The sequence below is a fragment of the Clarias gariepinus genome, chromosome 28 (assembly GCF_024256425.1).
Source record: "Clarias gariepinus isolate MV-2021 ecotype Netherlands chromosome 28, CGAR_prim_01v2, whole genome shotgun sequence".
In the NCBI taxonomy this organism is placed as follows: Eukaryota; Metazoa; Chordata; class Actinopteri; order Siluriformes; family Clariidae; genus Clarias; species Clarias gariepinus.
The window spans coordinates 299,547-318,463 of record NC_071127.1 but is presented as its reverse complement, the minus strand read 5'-3'; positions in this window follow the sequence as shown (position 1 = coordinate 318,463).

Genomic DNA, 18,917 nt, shown 5'->3' with positions numbered 1-18,917 from the left:
ATCGGCTAACAAGCTCTCGGTGCTCTTTTCGGGATATCTCCGCAGCCGTCTGGGCTAGAAAGCTGGGGGAAGGCTCCTTGGATACGTCTCGGGCAGCCCTACGAGAGGCGTTACGTCATTCGGGGATGGGCCGCTCGTCGGGGCCAGTAGGCGGCGCGCAACGCACAGGTGTGTGAGCTCCTGGAACTTTGCGGACATATCTCCGCGGCCCTTGGGGCTAGAACGCTGGGGCAGGTGTCTTTGGATGCGTCTCGGGGCCCTGAAGAAGCGAGTCTAGGTTTGCCGGGGGTGGGGCGCTCGGCGCGGCCGCTAGGCGGCGCGCAACGTCCCGGGGTTCGAGCCCACCTAACTCCGCGGCCCTTAAGGCTAGAGAGCTGGCTGTGGTCTCGTTGGATTCGTCCTGGGCCCGTCAGGAAGCGCCTCTAGGATTCCCAGGGGTGGGTGCCTCCGGGCCGGGGTGAGCGGCGCACAACACCCAGGGGTTAAGTGAGCGTATCTCCGCGGCCGTCGGGTCTACGGGACTGTGGCTGGTGGCATCGGGTCCGGGACCTTCTCCCGAGGTCAGGTGCAAAATTTGGGGCAGATCGGATATACGGTGACCGAGATATGGGCGTGAGAATATCATTTAAAATCACACAAAACATAAGAAAAGTGCTGAAAATTTAGAAAGTACCAAAGCCTGACCTCCGGGGATGTGACCGCGGGTGGGGGGGACTAGTGTGGCCGACCTGAGGTGCCTGGGGTCGGGGTGAATCCCATTCCTCCAGGCTGATATGGCCTGTACCTGTGTCAAAATGATGAGTAAAAATTTCCCTGTTTTTTCGCCACCAGGTTTAAGCTGGCGTATCTCCGCAGCCGTTGGTGCTAGAGAGCTGGGGGATGGCTCGTTGGATTCGGCCCCGCAGCCTCGGGAAGCGCATCAAGGTGTCGCGGAGGTGAGGCGCTCGGGGCGCCCCCTATCGGCTAACAAGCTCTCGGTGCTCTTTTCGGGATATCTCCGCAGCCGTCTGGGCTAGAAAGCTGGGGGAAGGCTCCTTGGATACGTCTCGGGCAGCCCTACGAGAGACGTTACGTCATTCGGGGATGGGCCGCTCGTCGGGGCCAGTAGGCGGCGCGCAACGCACAGGTGTGTGAGCTCCTGGAACTTTGCGGACATATCTCCGCGGCCCTTGGGGCTAGAACGCTGGGGCAGGTGTCTTTGGATGCGTCTCGGGGCCCTGAAGAAGCGAGTCTAGGTTTGCCGGGGGTGGGGCGCTCGGCGCGGCCGCTAGGCGGCGCGCAACGTCCCGGGGTTCGAGCCCACCTAACTCCGCGGCCCTTAAGGCTAGAGAGCTGGCTGTGGTCTCGTTGGATTCGTCCTGGGCCCGTCAGGAAGCGCCTCTAGGATTCCCAGGGGTGGGTGCCTCCGGGCCGGGGTGAGCGGCGCACAACACCCAGGGGTTAAGTGGGCGTATCTCCGCGGCCGTCGGGTCTACGGGACTGTGGCTGGTGGCATCGGGTCCGGGACCTTCTCCCGAGGTCAGGTGCAAAATTTGGGGCAGATCGGATATACGGTGACCGAGATATGGGCGTGAGAATATCATTTAAAATCACACAAAACATAAGAAAAGTGCTGAAAATTTAGAAAGTACCAAAGCCTGACCTCCAGGGATGTGACCGCGGGTGGGGGGGACTAGTGTGGCCGACCTGAGGTGCCTGGGGTCGGGGTGAATCCCATTCCTCCAGGCTGATATGGCCTGTACCTGTGTCAAAATGATGTGAGTAAAAATTTCCCTGTTCTTTCGCCACCAGGTTTAAGCTGGCGTATCTCCGCAGCCGTTGGTGCTAGAGAGCTGGGGGATGGCTCGTTGGATTCGGCCCCGCAGCCTCGGGAAGCGCATCAAGGTGTCGCGGAGGTGAGGCGCTCGGGGCGCCCCCTATCGGCTAACAAGCTCTCGGTGCTCTTTTCGGGATATCTCCGCAGCCGTCTGGGCTAGAAAGCTGGGGGAAGGCTCCTTGGATACGTCTCGGGCAGCCCTACGAGAGGCGTTACGTCATTCGGGGATGGGCCGCTCGTCGGGGCCAGTAGGCGGCGCGCAACGCACAGGTGTGTGAGCTCCTGGAACTTTGCGGACATATCTCCGCGGCCCTTGGGGCTAGAACGCTGGGGCAGGTGTCTTTGGATGCGTCTCGGGGCCCTGAAGAAGCGAGTCTAGGTTTGCCGGGGGTGGGGCGCTCGGCGCGGCCGCTAGGCGGCGCGCAACGTCCCGGGGTTCGAGCCCACCTAACTCCGCGGCCCTTAAGGCTAGAGAGCTGGCTGAGGTCTCGTTGGATTCGTCCTGGGCCCGTCAGGAAGCGCCTCTAGGATTCCCAGGGGTGGGTGCCTCCGGGCCGGGGTGAGCGGCGCACAACACCCAGGGGTTAAGTGGGCGTATCTCCGCGGCCGTCGGGTCTACGGGACTGTGGCTGGTGGCATCGGGTCCGGGACCTTCTCCCGAGGTCAGGTGCAAAATTTGGGGCAGATCGGATATACGGTGACCGAGATATGGGCGTGAGAATATCATTTAAAATCACACAAAACATAAGAAAAGTGCTGAAAATTTAGAAAGTACCAAAGCCTGACCTCCGGGGATGTGACCGCGGGTGGGGGGGACTAGTGTGGCCGACCTGAGGTGCCTGGGGTCGGGGTGAATCCCATTCCTCCAGGCTGATATGGCCTGTACCTGTGTCAAAATGATGTGAGTAAAAATTTCCCTGTTCTTTCGCCACCAGGTTTAAGCTGGCGTATCTCCGCAGCCGTTGGTGCTAGAGAGCTGGGGGATGGCTCGTTGGATTCGGCCCCGCAGCCTCGGGAAGCGCATCAAGGTGTCGCGGAGGTGAGGCGCTCGGGGCGCCCCCTATCGGCTAACAAGCTCTCGGTGCTCTTTTCGGGATATCTCCGCAGCCGTCTGGGCTAGAAAGCTGGGGGAAGGCTCCTTGGATACGTCTCGGGCAGCCCTACGAGAGACGTTACGTCATTCGGGGATGGGCCGCTCGTCGGGGCCAGTAGGCGGCGCGCAACGCACAGGTGTGTGAGCTCCTGGAACTTTGCGGACATATCTCCGCGGCCCTTGGGGCTAGAACGCTGGGGCAGGTGTCTTTGGATGCGTCTCGGGGCCCTGAAGAAGCGAGTCTAGGTTTGCCGGGGGTGGGGCGCTCGGCGCGGCCGCTAGGCGGCGCGCAACGTCCCGGGGTTCGAGCCCACCTAACTCCGCGGCCCTTAAGGCTAGAGAGCTGGCTGTGGTCTCGTTGGATTCGTCCTGGGCCCGTCAGGAAGCGCCTCTATGATTCCCAGGGGTGGGTGCCTCCGGGCCGGGGTGAGCGGCGCACAACACCCAGGGGTTAAGTGGGCGTATCTCCGCGGCCGTCGGGTCTACGGAACTGTGGCTGGTGGCATCGGGTCCGGGACCTTCTCCCGAGGTCAGGTGCAAAATTTGGGGCAGATCGGATATACGGTGACCGAGATATGGGCGTGAGAATATCATTTAAAATCACACAAAACATAAGAAAAGTGCTGAAAATTTAGAAAGTACCAAAGCCTGACCTCCAGGGATGTGACCGCGGGTGGGGGGGACTAGTGTGGCCGACCTGAGGTGCCTGGGGTCGGGGTGAATCCCATTCCTCCAGGCTGATATGGCCTGTACCTGTGTCAAAATGATGTGAGTAAAAATTTCCCTGTTCTTTCGCCACCAGGTTTAAGCTGGCGTATCTCCGCAGCCGTTGGTGCTAGAGAGCTGGGGAATGGCTCGTTGGATTCGGCCCCGCAGCCTCGGGAAGGGCATCAAGGTGTCGCGGAGGTGAGGCGCTCGGGGCGCCCCCTATCGGCTAACAAGCTCTCGGTGCTCTTTTCGGGATATCTCCGCAGCCGTCTGGGCTAGAAAGCTGGGGGAAGGCTCCTTGGATACGTCTCGGGCAGCCCTACGAGAGACGTTACGTCATTCGGGGATGGGCCGCTCGTCGGGGCCAGTAGGCGGCGCGCAACGCACAGGTGTGTGAGCTCCTGGAACTTTGCGGACATATCTCCGCGGCCCTTGGGGCTAGAACGCTGGGGCAGGTGTCTTTGGATGCGTCTCGGGGCCCTGAAGAAGCGAGTCTAGGTTTGCCGGGGGCGGGGCGCTCGGCGCGGCCGCTAGGCGGCGCGCAACGTCCCGGGGTTCGAGCCCACCTAACTCCGCGGCCCTTAAGGCTAGAGAGCTGGCTGTGGTCTCGTTGGATTCGTCCTGGGCCCGTCAGGAAGCGCCTCTATGATTCCCAGGGGTGGGTGCCTCCGGGCCGGGGTGAGCGGCGCACAACACCCAGGGGTTAAGTGGGCGTATCTCCGCGGCCGTCGGGTCTACGGAACTGTGGCTGGTGGCATCGGGTCCGGGACCTTCTCCCGAGGTCAGGTGCAAAATTTGGGGCAGATCGGATATACGGTGACCGAGATATGGGCGTGAGAATATCATTTAAAATCACACAAAACATAAGAAAAGTGCTGAAAATTTAGAAAGTACCAAAGCCTGACCTCCAGGGATGTGACCGCGGGTGGGGGGGACTAGTGTGGCCGACCTGAGGTGCCTGGGGTCGGGGTGAATCCCATTCCTCCAGGCTGATATGGCCTGTACCTGTGTCAAAATGATGTGAGTAAAAATTTCCCTGTTCTTTCGCCACCAGGTTTAAGCTGGCGTATCTCCGCAGCCGTTGGTGCTAGAGAGCTGGGGGATGGCTCGTTGGATTCGGCCCCGCAGCCTCGGGAAGCGCATCAAGGTGTCGCGGAGGTGAGGCGCTCGGGGCGCCCCCTATCGGCTAACAAGCTCTCGGTGCTCTTTTCGGGATATCTCCGCAGCCGTCTGGGCTAGAAAGCTGGGGGAAGGCTCCTTGGATACGTCTCGGGCAGCCCTACGAGAGACGTTACGTCATTCGGGGATGGGCCGCTCGTCGGGGCCAGTAGGCGGCGCGCAACGCACAGGTGTGTGAGCTCCTGGAACTTTGCGGACATATCTCCGCGGCCCTTGGGGCTAGAACGCTGGGGCAGGTGTCTTTGGATGCGTCTCGGGGCCCTGAAGAAGCGAGTCTAGGTTTGCCGGGGGCGGGGCGCTCGGCGCGGCCGCTAGGCGGCGCGCAACGTCCCGGGGTTCGAGCCCACCTAACTCCGCGGCCCTTAAGGCTAGAGAGCTGGCTGTGGTCTCGTTGGATTCGTCCTGGGCCCGTCAGGAAGCGCCTCTATGATTCCCAGGGGTGGGTGCCTCCGGGCCGGGGTGAGCGGCGCACAACACCCAGGGGTTAAGTGGGCGTATCTCCGCGGCCGTCGGGTCTACGGAACTGTGGCTGGTGGCATCGGGTCCGGGACCTTCTCCCGAGGTCAGGTGCAAAATTTGGGGCAGATCGGATATACGGTGACCGAGATATGGGCGTGAGAATATCATTTAAAATCACACAAAACATAAGAAAAGTGCTGAAAATTTAGAAAGTACCAAAGCCTGACCTCCAGGGATGTGACCGCGGGTGGGGGGGACTAGTGTGGCCGACCTGAGGTGCCTGGGGTCGGGGTGAATCCCATTCCTCCAGGCTGATATGGCCTGTACCTGTGTCAAAATGATGTGAGTAAAAATTTCCCTGTTCTTTCGCCACCAGGTTTAAGCTGGCGTATCTCCGCAGCCGTTGGTGCTAGAGAGCTGGGGGATGGCTCGTTGGATTCGGCCCCGCAGCCTCGGGAAGCGCATCAAGGTGTCGCGGAGGTGAGGCGCTCGGGGCGCCCCCTATCGGCTAACAAGCTCTCGGTGCTCTTTTCGGGATATCTCCGCAGCCGTCTGGGCTAGAAGCTGGGGGAAGGCTCCTTGGATACGTCTCGGGCAGCCCTACGAGAGGCGTTACGTCATTCGGGGATGGGCCGCTCGTCGGGGCCAGTAGGCGGCGCGCAACGCACAGGTGTGTGAGCTCCTGGAACTTTGCGGACATATCTCCGCGGCCCTTGGGGCTAGAACGCTGGGGCAGGTGTCTTTGGATGCGTCTCGGGGCCCTGAAGAAGCGAGTCTAGGTTTGCCGGGGGTGGGGCGCTCGGCGCGGCCGCTAGGCGGCGCGCAACGTCCCGGGGTTCGAGCCCACCTAACTCCGCGGCCCTTAAGGCTAGAGAGCTGGCTGTGGTCTCGTTGGATTCGTCCTGGGCCCGTCAGGAAGCGCCTCTAGGATTCCCAGGGGTGGGTGCCTCCGGGCCGGGGTGAGCGGCGCACAACACCCAGGGGTTAAGTGGGCGTATCTCCGCGGCCGTCGGGTGTACGGGACTGTGGCTGGTGGCATCGGGTCCGGGACCTTCTCCCGAGGTCAGGTGCAAAATTTGGGGCAGATCGGATATACGGTGACCGAGATATGGGCGTGAGAATATCATTTAAAATCACACAAAACATAAGAAAAGTGCTGAAAATTTAGAAAGTACCAAAGCCTGACCTCCAGGGATGTGACCGCGGGTGGGGGGGACTAGTGTGGCCGACCTGAGGTGCCTGGGGTCGGGGTGAATCCCATTCCTCCAGGCTGATATGGCCTGTACCTGTGTCAAAATGATGTGAGTAAAAATTTCCCTGTTCTTTCGCCACCAGGTTTAAGCTGGCGTATCTCCGCAGCCGTTGGTGCTAGAGAGCTGGGGGATGGCTCGTTGGATTCGGCCCCGCAGCCTCGGGAAGCGCATCAAGGTGTCGCGGAGGTGAGGCGCTCGGGGCGCCCCCTATCGGCTAACAAGCTCTCGGTGCTCTTTTCGGGATATCTCCGCAGCCGTCTGGGCTAGAAAGCTGGGGGAAGGCTCCTTGGATACGTCTCGGGCAGCCCTACGAGAGGCGTTACGTCATTCGGGGATGGGCCGCTCGTCGGGGCCAGTAGGCGGCGCGCAACGCACAGGTGTGTGAGCTCCTGGAACTTTGCGGACATATCTCCGCGGCCCTTGGGGCTAGAACGCTGGGGCAGGTGTCTTTGGATGCGTCTCGGGGCCCTGAAGAAGCGAGTCTAGGTTTGCCGGGGGTGGGGCGCTCGGCGCGGCCGCTAGGCGGCGCGCAACGTCCCGGGGTTCGAGCCCACCTAACTCCGCGGCCCTTAAGGCTAGAGAGCTGGCTGTGGTCTCGTTGGATTCGTCCTGGGCCCGTCAGGAAGCGCCTCTAGGATTCCCAGGGGTGGGTGCCTCCGGGCCGGGGTGAGCGGCGCACAACACCCAGGGGTTAAGTGAGCGTATCTCCGCGGCCGTCGGGTCTACGGGACTGTGGCTGGTGGCATCGGGTCCGGGACCTTCTCCCGAGGTCAGGTGCAAAATTTGGGGCAGATCGGATATACGGTGACCGAGATATGGGCGTGAGAATATCATTTAAAATCACACAAAACATAAGAAAAGTGCTGAAAATTTAGAAAGTACCAAAGCCTGACCTCCGGGGATGTGACCGCGGGTGGGGGGGACTAGTGTGGCCGACCTGAGGTGCCTGGGGTCGGGGTGAATCCCATTCCTCCAGGCTGATATGGCCTGTACCTGTGTCAAAATGATGAGTAAAAATTTCCCTGTTTTTTCGCCACCAGGTTTAAGCTGGCGTATCTCCGCAGCCGTTGGTGCTAGAGAGCTGGGGGATGGCTCGTTGGATTCGGCCCCGCAGCCTCGGGAAGCGCATCAAGGTGTCGCGGAGGTGAGGCGCTCGGGGCGCCCCCTATCGGCTAACAAGCTCTCGGTGCTCTTTTCGGGATATCTCCGCAGCCGTCTGGGCTAGAAAGCTGGGGGAAGGCTCCTTGGATACGTCTCGGGCAGCCCTACGAGAGACGTTACGTCATTCGGGGATGGGCCGCTCGTCGGGGCCAGTAGGCGGCGCGCAACGCACAGGTGTGTGAGCTCCTGGAACTTTGCGGACATATCTCCGCGGCCCTTGGGGCTAGAACGCTGGGGCAGGTGTCTTTGGATGCGTCTCGGGGCCCTGAAGAAGCGAGTCTAGGTTTGCCGGGGGTGGGGCGCTCGGCGCGGCCGCTAGGCGGCGCGCAACGTCCCGGGGTTCGAGCCCACCTAACTCCGCGGCCCTTAAGGCTAGAGAGCTGGCTGTGGTCTCGTTGGATTCGTCCTGGGCCCGTCAGGAAGCGCCTCTAGGATTCCCAGGGGTGGGTGCCTCCGGGCCGGGGTGAGCGGCGCACAACACCCAGGGGTTAAGTGGGCGTATCTCCGCGGCCGTCGGGTGTACGGGACTGTGGCTGGTGGCATCGGGTCCGGGACCTTCTCCCGAGGTCAGGTGCAAAATTTGGGGCAGATCGGATATACGGTGACCGAGATATGGGCGTGAGAATATCATTTAAAATCACACAAAACATAAGAAAAGTGCTGAAAATTTAGAAAGTACCAAAGCCTGACCTCCAGGGATGTGACCGCGGGTGGGGGGGACTAGTGTGGCCGACCTGAGGTGCCTGGGGTCGGGGTGAATCCCATTCCTCCAGGCTGATATGGCCTGTACCTGTGTCAAAATGATGTGAGTAAAAATTTCCCTGTTCTTTCGCCACCAGGTTTAAGCTGGCGTATCTCCGCAGCCGTTGGTGCTAGAGAGCTGGGGGATGGCTCGTTGGATTCGGCCCCGCAGCCTCGGGAAGCGCATCAAGGTGTCGCGGAGGTGAGGCGCTCGGGGCGCCCCCTATCGGCTAACAAGCTCTCGGTGCTCTTTTCGGGATATCTCCGCAGCCGTCTGGGCTAGAAAGCTGGGGGAAGGCTCCTTGGATACGTCTCGGGCAGCCCTACGAGAGGCGTTACGTCATTCGGGGATGGGCCGCTCGTCGGGGCCAGTAGGCGGCGCGCAACGCACAGGTGTGTGAGCTCCTGGAACTTTGCGGACATATCTCCGCGGCCCTTGGGGCTAGAACGCTGGGGCAGGTGTCTTTGGATGCGTCTCGGGGCCCTGAAGAAGCGAGTCTAGGTTTGCCGGGGGTGGGGCGCTCGGCGCGGCCGCTAGGCGGCGCGCAACGTCCCGGGGTTCGAGCCCACCTAACTCCGCGGCCCTTAAGGCTAGAGAGCTGGCTGTGGTCTCGTTGGATTCGTCCTGGGCCCGTCAGGAAGCGCCTCTAGGATTCCCAGGGGTGGGTGCCTCCGGGCCGGGGTGAGCGGCGCACAACACCCAGGGGTTAAGTGGGCGTATCTCCGCGGCCGTCGGGTGTACGGGACTGTGGCTGGTGGCATCGGGTCCGGGACCTTCTCCCGAGGTCAGGTGCAAAATTTGGGGCAGATCGGATATACGGTGACCGAGATATGGGCGTGAGAATATCATTTAAAATCACACAAAACATAAGAAAAGTGCTGAAAATTTAGATAGTACCAAAGCCTGACCTCCGGGGATGTGACCGCGGGTGGGGGGGACTAGTGTGGCCGACCTGAGGTGCCTGGGGTCGGGGTGAATCCCATTCCTCCAGGCTGATATGGCCTGTACCTGTGTCAAAATGATGTGAGTAAAAATTTCCCTGTTCTTTCGCCACCAGGTTTAAGCTGGCGTATCTCCGCAGCCGTTGGTGCTAGAGAGCTGGGGGATGGCTCGTTGGATTCGGCCCCGCAGCCTCGGGAAGCGCATCAAGGTGTCGCGGAGGTGAGGCGCTCGGGGCGCCCCCTATCGGCTAACAAGCTCTCGGTGCTCTTTTCGGGATATCTCCGCAGCCGTCTGGGCTAGAAAGCTGGGGGAAGGCTCCTTGGATACGTCTCGGGCAGCCCTACGAGAGACGTTACGTCATTCGGGGATGGGCCGCTCGTCGGGGCCAGTAGGCGGCGCGCAACGCACAGGTGTGTGAGCTCCTGGAACTTTGCGGACATATCTCCGCGGCCCTTGGGGCTAGAACGCTGGGGCAGGTGTCTTTGGATGCGTCTCGGGGCCCTGAAGAAGCGAGTCTAGGTTTGCCGGGGGTGGGGCGCTCGGCGCGGCCGCTAGGCGGCGCGCAACGTCCCGGGGTTCGAGCCCACCTAACTCCGCGGCCCTTAAGGCTAGAGAGCTGGCTGTGGTCTCGTTGGATTCGTCCTGGGCCCGTCAGGAAGCGCCTCTAGGATTCCCAGGGGTGGGTGCCTCCGGGCCGGGGTGAGCGGCGCACAACACCCAGGGGTTAAGTGGGCGTATCTCCGCGGCCGTCGGGTGTACGGGACTGTGGCTGGTGGCATCGGGTCCGGGACCTTCTCCCGAGGTCAGGTGCAAAATTTGGGGCAGATCGGATATACGGTGACCGAGATATGGGCGTGAGAATATCATTTAAAATCACACAAAACATAAGAAAAGTGCTGAAAATTTAGAAAGTACCAAAGCCTGACCTCCAGGGATGTGACCGCGGGTGGGGGGGACTAGTGTGGCCGACCTGAGGTGCCTGGGGTCGGGGTGAATCCCATTCCTCCAGGCTGATATGGCCTGTACCTGTGTCAAAATGATGTGAGTAAAAATTTCCCTGTTCTTTCGCCACCAGGTTTAAGCTGGCGTATCTCCGCAGCCGTTGGTGCTAGAGAGCTGGGGGATGGCTCGTTGGATTCGGCCCCGCAGCCTCGGGAAGCGCATCAAGGTGTCGCGGAGGTGAGGCGCTCGGGGCGCCCCCTATCGGCCAACAAGCTCTCGGTGCTCTTTTCGGGATATCTCCGCAGCCGTCTGGGCTAGAAAGCTGGGGGAAGGCTCCTTGGATACGTCTCGGGCAGCCCTACGAGAGGCGTTACGTCATTCGGGGATGGGCCGCTCGTCGGGGCCAGTAGGCGGCGCGCAACGCACAGGTGTGTGAGCTCCTGGAACTTTGCGGACATATCTCCGCGGCCCTTGGGGCTAGAACGCTGGGGCAGGTGTCTTTGGATGCGTCTCGGGGCCCTGAAGAAGCGAGTCTAGGTTTGCCGGGGGTGGGGCGCTCGGCGCGGCCGCTAGGCGGCGCGCAACGTCCCGGGGTTCGAGCCCACCTAACTCCGCGGCCCTTAAGGCTAGAGAGCTGGCTGTGGTCTCGTTGGATTCGTCCTGGGCCCGTCAGGAAGCGCCTCTAGGATTCCCAGGGGTGGGTGCCTCCGGGCCGGGGTGAGCGGCGCACAACACCCAGGGGTTAAGTGGGCGTATCTCCGCGGCCGTCGGGTGTACGGGACTGTGGCTGGTGGCATCGGGTCCGGGACCTTCTCCCGAGGTCAGGTGCAAAATTTGGGGCAGATCGGATATACGGTGACCGAGATATGGGCGTGAGAATATCATTTAAAATCACACAAAACATAAGAAAAGTGCTGAAAATTTAGATAGTACCAAAGCCTGACCTCCGGGGATGTGACCGCGGGTGGGGGGGACTAGTGTGGCCGACCTGAGGTGCCTGGGGTCGGGGTGAATCCCATTCCTCCAGGCTGATATGGCCTGTACCTGTGTCAAAATGATGTGAGTAAAAATTTCCCTGTTCTTTCGCCACCAGGTTTAAGCTGGCGTATCTCCGCAGCCGTTGGTGCTAGAGAGCTGGGGGATGGCTCGTTGGATTCGGCCCCGCAGCCTCGGGAAGCGCATCAAGGTGTCGCGGAGGTGAGGCGCTCGGGGCGCCCCCTATCGGCTAACAAGCTCTCGGTGCTCTTTTCGGGATATCTCCGCAGCCGTCTGGGCTAGAAAGCTGGGGGAAGGCTCCTTGGATACGTCTCGGGCAGCCCTACGAGAGGCGTTACGTCATTCGGGGATGGGCCGCTCGTCGGGGCCAGTAGGCGGCGCGCAACGCACAGGTGTGTGAGCTCCTGGAACTTTGCGGACATATCTCCGCGGCCCTTGGGGCTAGAACGCTGGGGCAGGTGTCTTTGGATGCGTCTCGGGGCCCTGAAGAAGCGAGTCTAGGTTTGCCGGGGGTGGGGCGCTCGGCGCGGCCGCTAGGCGGCGCGCAACGTCCCGGGGTTCGAGCCCACCTAACTCCGCGGCCCTTAAGGCTAGAGAGCTGGCTGTGGTCTCGTTGGATTCGTCCTGGGCCCGTCAGGAAGCGCCTCTAGGATTCCCAGGGGTGGGTGCCTCCGGGCCGGGGTGAGCGGCGCACAACACCCAGGGGTTAAGTGAGCGTATCTCCGCGGCCGTCGGGTCTACGGGACTGTGGCTGGTGGCATCGGGTCCGGGACCTTCTCCCGAGGTCAGGTGCAAAATTTGGGGCAGATCGGATATACGGTGACCGAGATATGGGCGTGAGAATATCATTTAAAATCACACAAAACATAAGAAAAGTGCTGAAAATTTAGATAGTACCAAAGCCTGACCTCCGGGGATGTGACCGCGGGTGGGGGGGACTAGTGTGGCCGACCTGAGGTGCCTGGGGTCGGGGTGAATCCCATTCCTCCAGGCTGATATGGCCTGTACCTGTGTCAAAATGATGTGAGTAAAAATTTCCCTGTTTTTTCGCCACCAGGTTTAAGCTGGCGTATCTCCGCAGCCGTTGGTGCTAGAGAGCTGGGGGATGGCTCGTTGGATTCGGCCCCGCAGCCTCGGGAAGCGCATCAAGGTGTCGCGGAGGTGAGGCGCTCGGGGCGCCCCCTATCGGCTAACAAGCTCTCGGTGCTCTTTTCGGGATATCTCCGCAGCCGTCTGGGCTAGAAAGCTGGGGGAAGGCTCCTTGGATACGTCTCGGGCAGCCCTACGAGAGACGTTACGTCATTCGGGGATGGGCCGCTCGTCGGGGCCAGTAGGCGGCGCGCAACGCACAGGTGTGTGAGCTCCTGGAACTTTGCGGACATATCTCCGCGGCCCTTGGGGCTAGAACGCTGGGGCAGGTGTCTTTGGATGCGTCTCGGGGCCCTGAAGAAGCGAGTCTAGGTTTGCCGGGGGTGGGGCGCTCGGCGCGGCCGCTAGGCGGCGCGCAACGTCCCGGGGTTCGAGCCCACCTAACTCCGCGGCCCTTAAGGCTAGAGAGCTGGCTGTGGTCTCGTTGGATTCGTCCTGGGCCCGTCAGGAAGCGCCTCTAGGATTCCCAGGGGTGGGTGCCTCCGGGCCGGGGTGAGCGGCGCACAACACCCAGGGGTTAAGTGGGCGTATCTCCGCGGCCGTCGGGTGTACGGGACTGTGGCTGGTGGCATCGGGTCCGGGACCTTCTCCCGAGGTCAGGTGCAAAATTTGGGGCAGATCGGATATACGGTGACCGAGATATGGGCGTGAGAATATCATTTAAAATCACACAAAACATAAGAAAAGTGCTGAAAATTTAGAAAGTACCAAAGCCTGACCTCCAGGGATGTGACCGCGGGTGGGGGGGACTAGTGTGGCCGACCTGAGGTGCCTGGGGTCGGGGTGAATCCCATTCCTCCAGGCTGATATGGCCTGTACCTGTGTCAAAATGATGTGAGTAAAAATTTCCCTGTTCTTTCGCCACCAGGTTTAAGCTGGCGTATCTCCGCAGCCGTTGGTGCTAGAGAGCTGGGGGATGGCTCGTTGGATTCGGCCCCGCAGCCTCGGGAAGCGCATCAAGGTGTCGCGGAGGTGAGGCGCTCGGGGCGCCCCCTATCGGCTAACAAGCTCTCGGTGCTCTTTTCGGGATATCTCCGCAGCCGTCTGGGCTAGAAAGCTGGGGGAAGGCTCCTTGGATACGTCTCGGGCAGCCCTACGAGAGGCGTTACGTCATTCGGGGATGGGCCGCTCGTCGGGGCCAGTAGGCGGCGCGCAACGCACAGGTGTGTGAGCTCCTGGAACTTTGCGGACATATCTCCGCGGCCCTTGGGGCTAGAACGCTGGGGCAGGTGTCTTTGGATGCGTCTCGGGGCCCTGAAGAAGCGAGTCTAGGTTTGCCGGGGGTGGGGCGCTCGGCGCGGCCGCTAGGCGGCGCGCAACGTCCCGGGGTTCGAGCCCACCTAACTCCGCGGCCCTTAAGGCTAGAGAGCTGGCTGTGGTCTCGTTGGATTCGTCCTGGGCCCGTCAGGAAGCGCCTCTAGGATTCCCAGGGGTGGGTGCCTCCGGGCCGGGGTGAGCGGCGCACAACACCCAGGGGTTAAGTGGGCGTATCTCCGCGGCCGTCGGGTGTACGGGACTGTGGCTGGTGGCATCGGGTCCGGGACCTTCTCCCGAGGTCAGGTGCAAAATTTGGGGCAGATCGGATATACGGTGACCGAGATATGGGCGTGAGAATATCATTTAAAATCACACAAAACATAAGAAAAGTGCTGAAAATTTAGAAAGTACCAAAGCCTGACCTCCGGGGATGTGACCGCGGGTGGGGGGGACTAGTGTGGCCGACCTGAGGTGCCTGGGGTCGGGGTGAATCCCATTCCTCCAGGCTGATATGGCCTGTACCTGTGTCAAAATGATGTGAGTAAAAATTTCCCTGTTCTTTCGCCACCAGGTTTAAGCTGGCGTATCTCCGCAGCCGTTGGTGCTAGAGAGCTGGGGGATGGCTCGTTGGATTCGGCCCCGCAGCCTCGGGAAGCGCATCAAGGTGTCGCGGAGGTGAGGCGCTCGGGGCGCCCCCTATCGGCTAACAAGCTCTCGGTGCTCTTTTCGGGATATCTCCGCAGCCGTCTGGGCTAGAAAGCTGGGGGAAGGCTCCTTGGATACGTCTCGGGCAGCCCTACGAGAGACGTTACGTCATTCGGGGATGGGCCGCTCGTCGGGGCCAGTAGGCGGCGCGCAACGCACAGGTGTGTGAGCTCCTGGAACTTTGCGGACATATCTCCGCGGCCCTTGGGGCTAGAACGCTGGGGCAGGTGTCTTTGGATGCGTCTCGGGGCCCTGAAGAAGCGAGTCTAGGTTTGCCGGGGGTGGGGCGCTCGGCGCGGCCGCTAGGCGGCGCGCAACGTCCCGGGGTTCGAGCCCACCTAACTCCGCGGCCCTTAAGGCTAGAGAGCTGGCTGAGGTCTCGTTGGATTCGTCCTGGGCCCGTCAGGAAGCGCCTCTAGGATTCCCAGGGGTGGGTGCCTCCGGGCCGGGGTGAGCGGCGCACAACACCCAGGGGTTAAGTGGGCGTATCTCCGCGGCCGTCGGGTGTACGGGACTGTGGCTGGTGGCATCGGGTCCGGGACCTTCTCCCGAGGTCAGGTGCAAAATTTGGGGCAGATCGGATATACGGTGACCGAGATATGGGCGTGAGAATATCATTTAAAATCACACAAAACATAAGAAAAGTGCTGAAAATTTAGAAAGTACCAAAGCCTGACCTCCAGGGATGTGACCGCGGGTGGGGGGGACTAGTGTGGCCGACCTGAGGTGCCTGGGGTCGGGGTGAATCCCATTCCTCCAGGCTGATATGGCCTGTACCTGTGTCAAAATGATGTGAGTAAAAATTTCCCTGTTCTTTCGCCACCAGGTTTAAGCTGGCGTATCTCCGCAGCCGTTGGTGCTAGAGAGCTGGGGGATGGCTCGTTGGATTCGGCCCCGCAGCCTCGGGAAGCGCATCAAGGTGTCGCGGAGGTGAGGCGCTCGGGGCGCCCCCTATCGGCTAACAAGCTCTCGGTGCTCTTTTCGGGATATCTCCGCAGCCGTCTGGGCTAGAAAGCTGGGGGAAGGCTCCTTGGATACGTCTCGGGCAGCCCTACGAGAGGCGTTACGTCATTCGGGGATGGGCCGCTCGTCGGGGCCAGTAGGCGGCGCGCAACGCACAGGTGTGTGAGCTCCTGGAACTTTGCGGACATATCTCCGCGGCCCTTGGGGCTAGAACGCTGGGGCAGGTGTCTTTGGATGCGTCTCGGGGCCCTGAAGAAGCGAGTCTAGGTTTGCCGGGGGTGGGGCGCTCGGCGCGGCCGCTAGGCGGCGCGCAACGTCCCGGGGTTCGAGCCCACCTAACTCCGCGGCCCTTAAGGCTAGAGAGCTGGCTGAGGTCTCGTTGGATTCGTCCTGGGCCCGTCAGGAAGCGCCTCTAGGATTCCCAGGGGTGGGTGCCTCCGGGCCGGGGTGAGCGGCGCACAACACCCAGGGGTTAAGTGGGCGTATCTCCGCGGCCGTCGGGTGTACGGGACTGTGGCTGGTGGCATCGGGTCCGGGACCTTCTCCCGAGGTCAGGTGCAAAATTTGGGGCAGATCGGATATACGGTGACCGAGATATGGGCGTGAGAATATCATTTAAAATCACACAAAACATAAGAAAAGTGCTGAAAATTTAGAAAGTACCAAAGCCTGACCTCCGGGGATGTGACCGCGGGTGGGGGGGACTAGTGTGGCCGACCTGAGGTGCCTGGGGTCGGGGTGAATCCCATTCCTCCAGGCTGATATGGCCTGTACCTGTGTCAAAATGATGTGAGTAAAAATTTCCCTGTTCTTTCGCCACCAGGTTTAAGCTGGCGTATCTCCGCAGCCGTTGGTGCTAGAGAGCTGGGGGATGGCTCGTTGGATTCGGCCCCGCAGCCTCGGGAAGCGCATCAAGGTGTCGCGGAGGTGAGGCGCTCGGGGCGCCCCCTATCGGCTAACAAGCTCTCGGTGCTCTTTTCGGGATATCTCCGCAGCCGTCTGGGCTAGAAAGCTGGGGGAAGGCTCCTTGGATACGTCTCGGGCAGCCCTACGAGAGGCGTTACGTCATTCGGGGATGGGCCGCTCGTCGGGGCCAGTAGGCGGCGCGCAACGCACAGGTGTGTGAGCTCCTGGAACTTTGCGGACATATCTCCGCGGCCCTTGGGGCTAGAACGCTGGGGCAGGTGTCTTTGGATGCGTCTCGGGGCCCTGAAGAAGCGAGTCTAGGTTTGCCGGGGGTGGGGCGCTCGGCGCGGCCGCTAGGCGGCGCGCAACGTCCCGGGGTTCGAGCCCACCTAACTCCGCGGCCCTTAAGGCTAGAGAGCTGGCTGTGGTCTCGTTGGATTCGTCCTGGGCCCGTCAGGAAGCGCCTCTAGGATTCCCAGGGGTGGGTGCCTCCGGGCCGGGGTGAGCGGCGCACAACACCCAGGGGTTAAGTGAGCGTATCTCCGCGGCCGTCGGGTCTACGGGACTGTGGCTGGTGGCATCGGGTCCGGGACCTTCTCCCGAGGTCAGGTGCAAAATTTGGGGCAGATCGGATATACGGTGACCGAGATATGGGCGTGAGAATATCATTTAAAATCACACAAAACATAAGAAAAGTGCTGAAAATTTAGAAAGTACCAAAGCCTGACCTCCGGGGATGTGACCGCGGGTGGGGGGGACTAGTGTGGCCGACCTGAGGTGCCTGGGGTCGGGGTGAATCCCATTCCTCCAGGCTGATATGGCCTGTACCTGTGTCAAAATGATGTGAGTAAAAATTTCCCTGTTTTTTCGCCACCAGGTTTAAGCTGGCGTATCTCCGCAGCCGTTGGTGCTAGAGAGCTGGGGGATGGCTCGTTGGATTCGGCCCCGCAGCCTCGGGAAGCGCATCAAGGTGTCGCGGAGGTGAGGCGCTCGGGGCGCCCCCTATCGGCTAACAAGCTCTCGGTGCTCTTTTCGGGATATCTCCGCAGCCGTCTGGGCTAGAAAGCTGGGGGAAGGCTCCTTGGATACGTCTCGGGCAGCCCTACGAGAGACGTTACGTCATTCGGGGATGGGCCGCTCGTCGGGGCCAGTAGGCGGCGCGCAACGCACAGGTGTGTGAGCTCCTGGAACTTTGCGGACATATCTCCGCGGCCCTTGGGGCTAGAACGCTGGGGCAGGTGTCTTTGGATGCGTCTCGGGGCCCTGAAGAAGCGAGTCTAGGTTTGCCGGGGGTGGGGCGCTCGGCGCGGCCGCTAGGCGGCGCGCAACGTCCCGGGGTTCGAGCCCACCTAACTCCGCGGCCCTTAAGGCTAGAGAGCTGGCTGTGGTCTCGTTGGATTCGTCCTGGGCCCGTCAGGAAGCGCCTCTAGGATTCCCAGGGGTGGGTGCCTCCGGGCCGGGGTGAGCGGCGCACAACACCCAGGGGTTAAGTGGGCGTATCTCCGCGGCCGTCGGGTCTACGGGACTGTGGCTGGTGGCATCGGGTCCGGGACCTTCTCCCGAGGTCAGGTGCAAAATTTGGGGCAGATCGGATATACGGTGACCGAGATATGGGCGTGAGAATATCATTTAAAATCACACAAAACATAAGAAAAGTGCTGAAAATTTAGAAAGTACCAAAGCCTGACCTCCAGGGATGTGACCGCGGGTGGGGGGGACTAGTGTGGCCGACCTGAGGTGCCTGGGGTCGGGGTGAATCCCATTCCTCCAGGCTGATATGGCCTGTACCTGTGTCAAAATGATGTGAGTAAAAATTTCCCTGTTCTTTCGCCACCAGGTTTAAGCTGGCGTATCTCCGCAGCCGTTGGTGCTAGAGAGCTGGGGGATGGCTCGTTGGATTCGGCCCCGCAGCCTCGGGAAGCGCATCAAGGTGTCGCGGAGGTGAGGCGCTCGGGGCGCCCCCTATCGGCTAACAAGCTCTCGGTGCTCTTTTCGGGATATCTCCGCAGCCGTCTGGGCTAGAAAGCTGGGGGAAGGCTCCTTGGATACGTCTCGGGCAGCCCTACGAGAGGCGTTACGTCATTCGGGGATGGGCCGCTCGTCGGGGCCAGTAGGCGGCGCGCAACGCACAGGTGTGTGAGCTCCTGGAACTTTGCGGACATATCTCCGCGGCCCTTGGGGCTAGAACGCTGGGGCAGGTGTCTTTGGATGCGTCTCGGGGCCCTGAAGAAGCGAGTCTAGGTTTGCCGGGGGTGGGGCGCTCGGCGCGGCCGCTAGGCGGCGCGCAACGTCCCGGGGTTCGAGCCCACCTAACTCCGCGGCCCTTAAGGCTAGAGAGCTGGCTGTGGTCTCGTTGGATTCGTCCTGGGCCCGTCAGGAAGCGCCTCTAGGATTCCCAGGGGTGGGTGCCTCCGGGCCGGGGTGAGCGGCGCACAACACCCAGGGGTTAAGTGGGCGTATCTCCGCGGCCGTCGGGTGTACGGGACTGTGGCTGGTGGCATCGGGTCCGGGACCTTCTCCCGAGGTCAGGTGCAAAATTTGGGGCAGATCGGATATACGGTGACCGAGATATGGGCGTGAGAATATCATTTAAAATCACACAAAACATAAGAAAAGTGCTGAAAATTTAGATAGTACCAAAGCCTG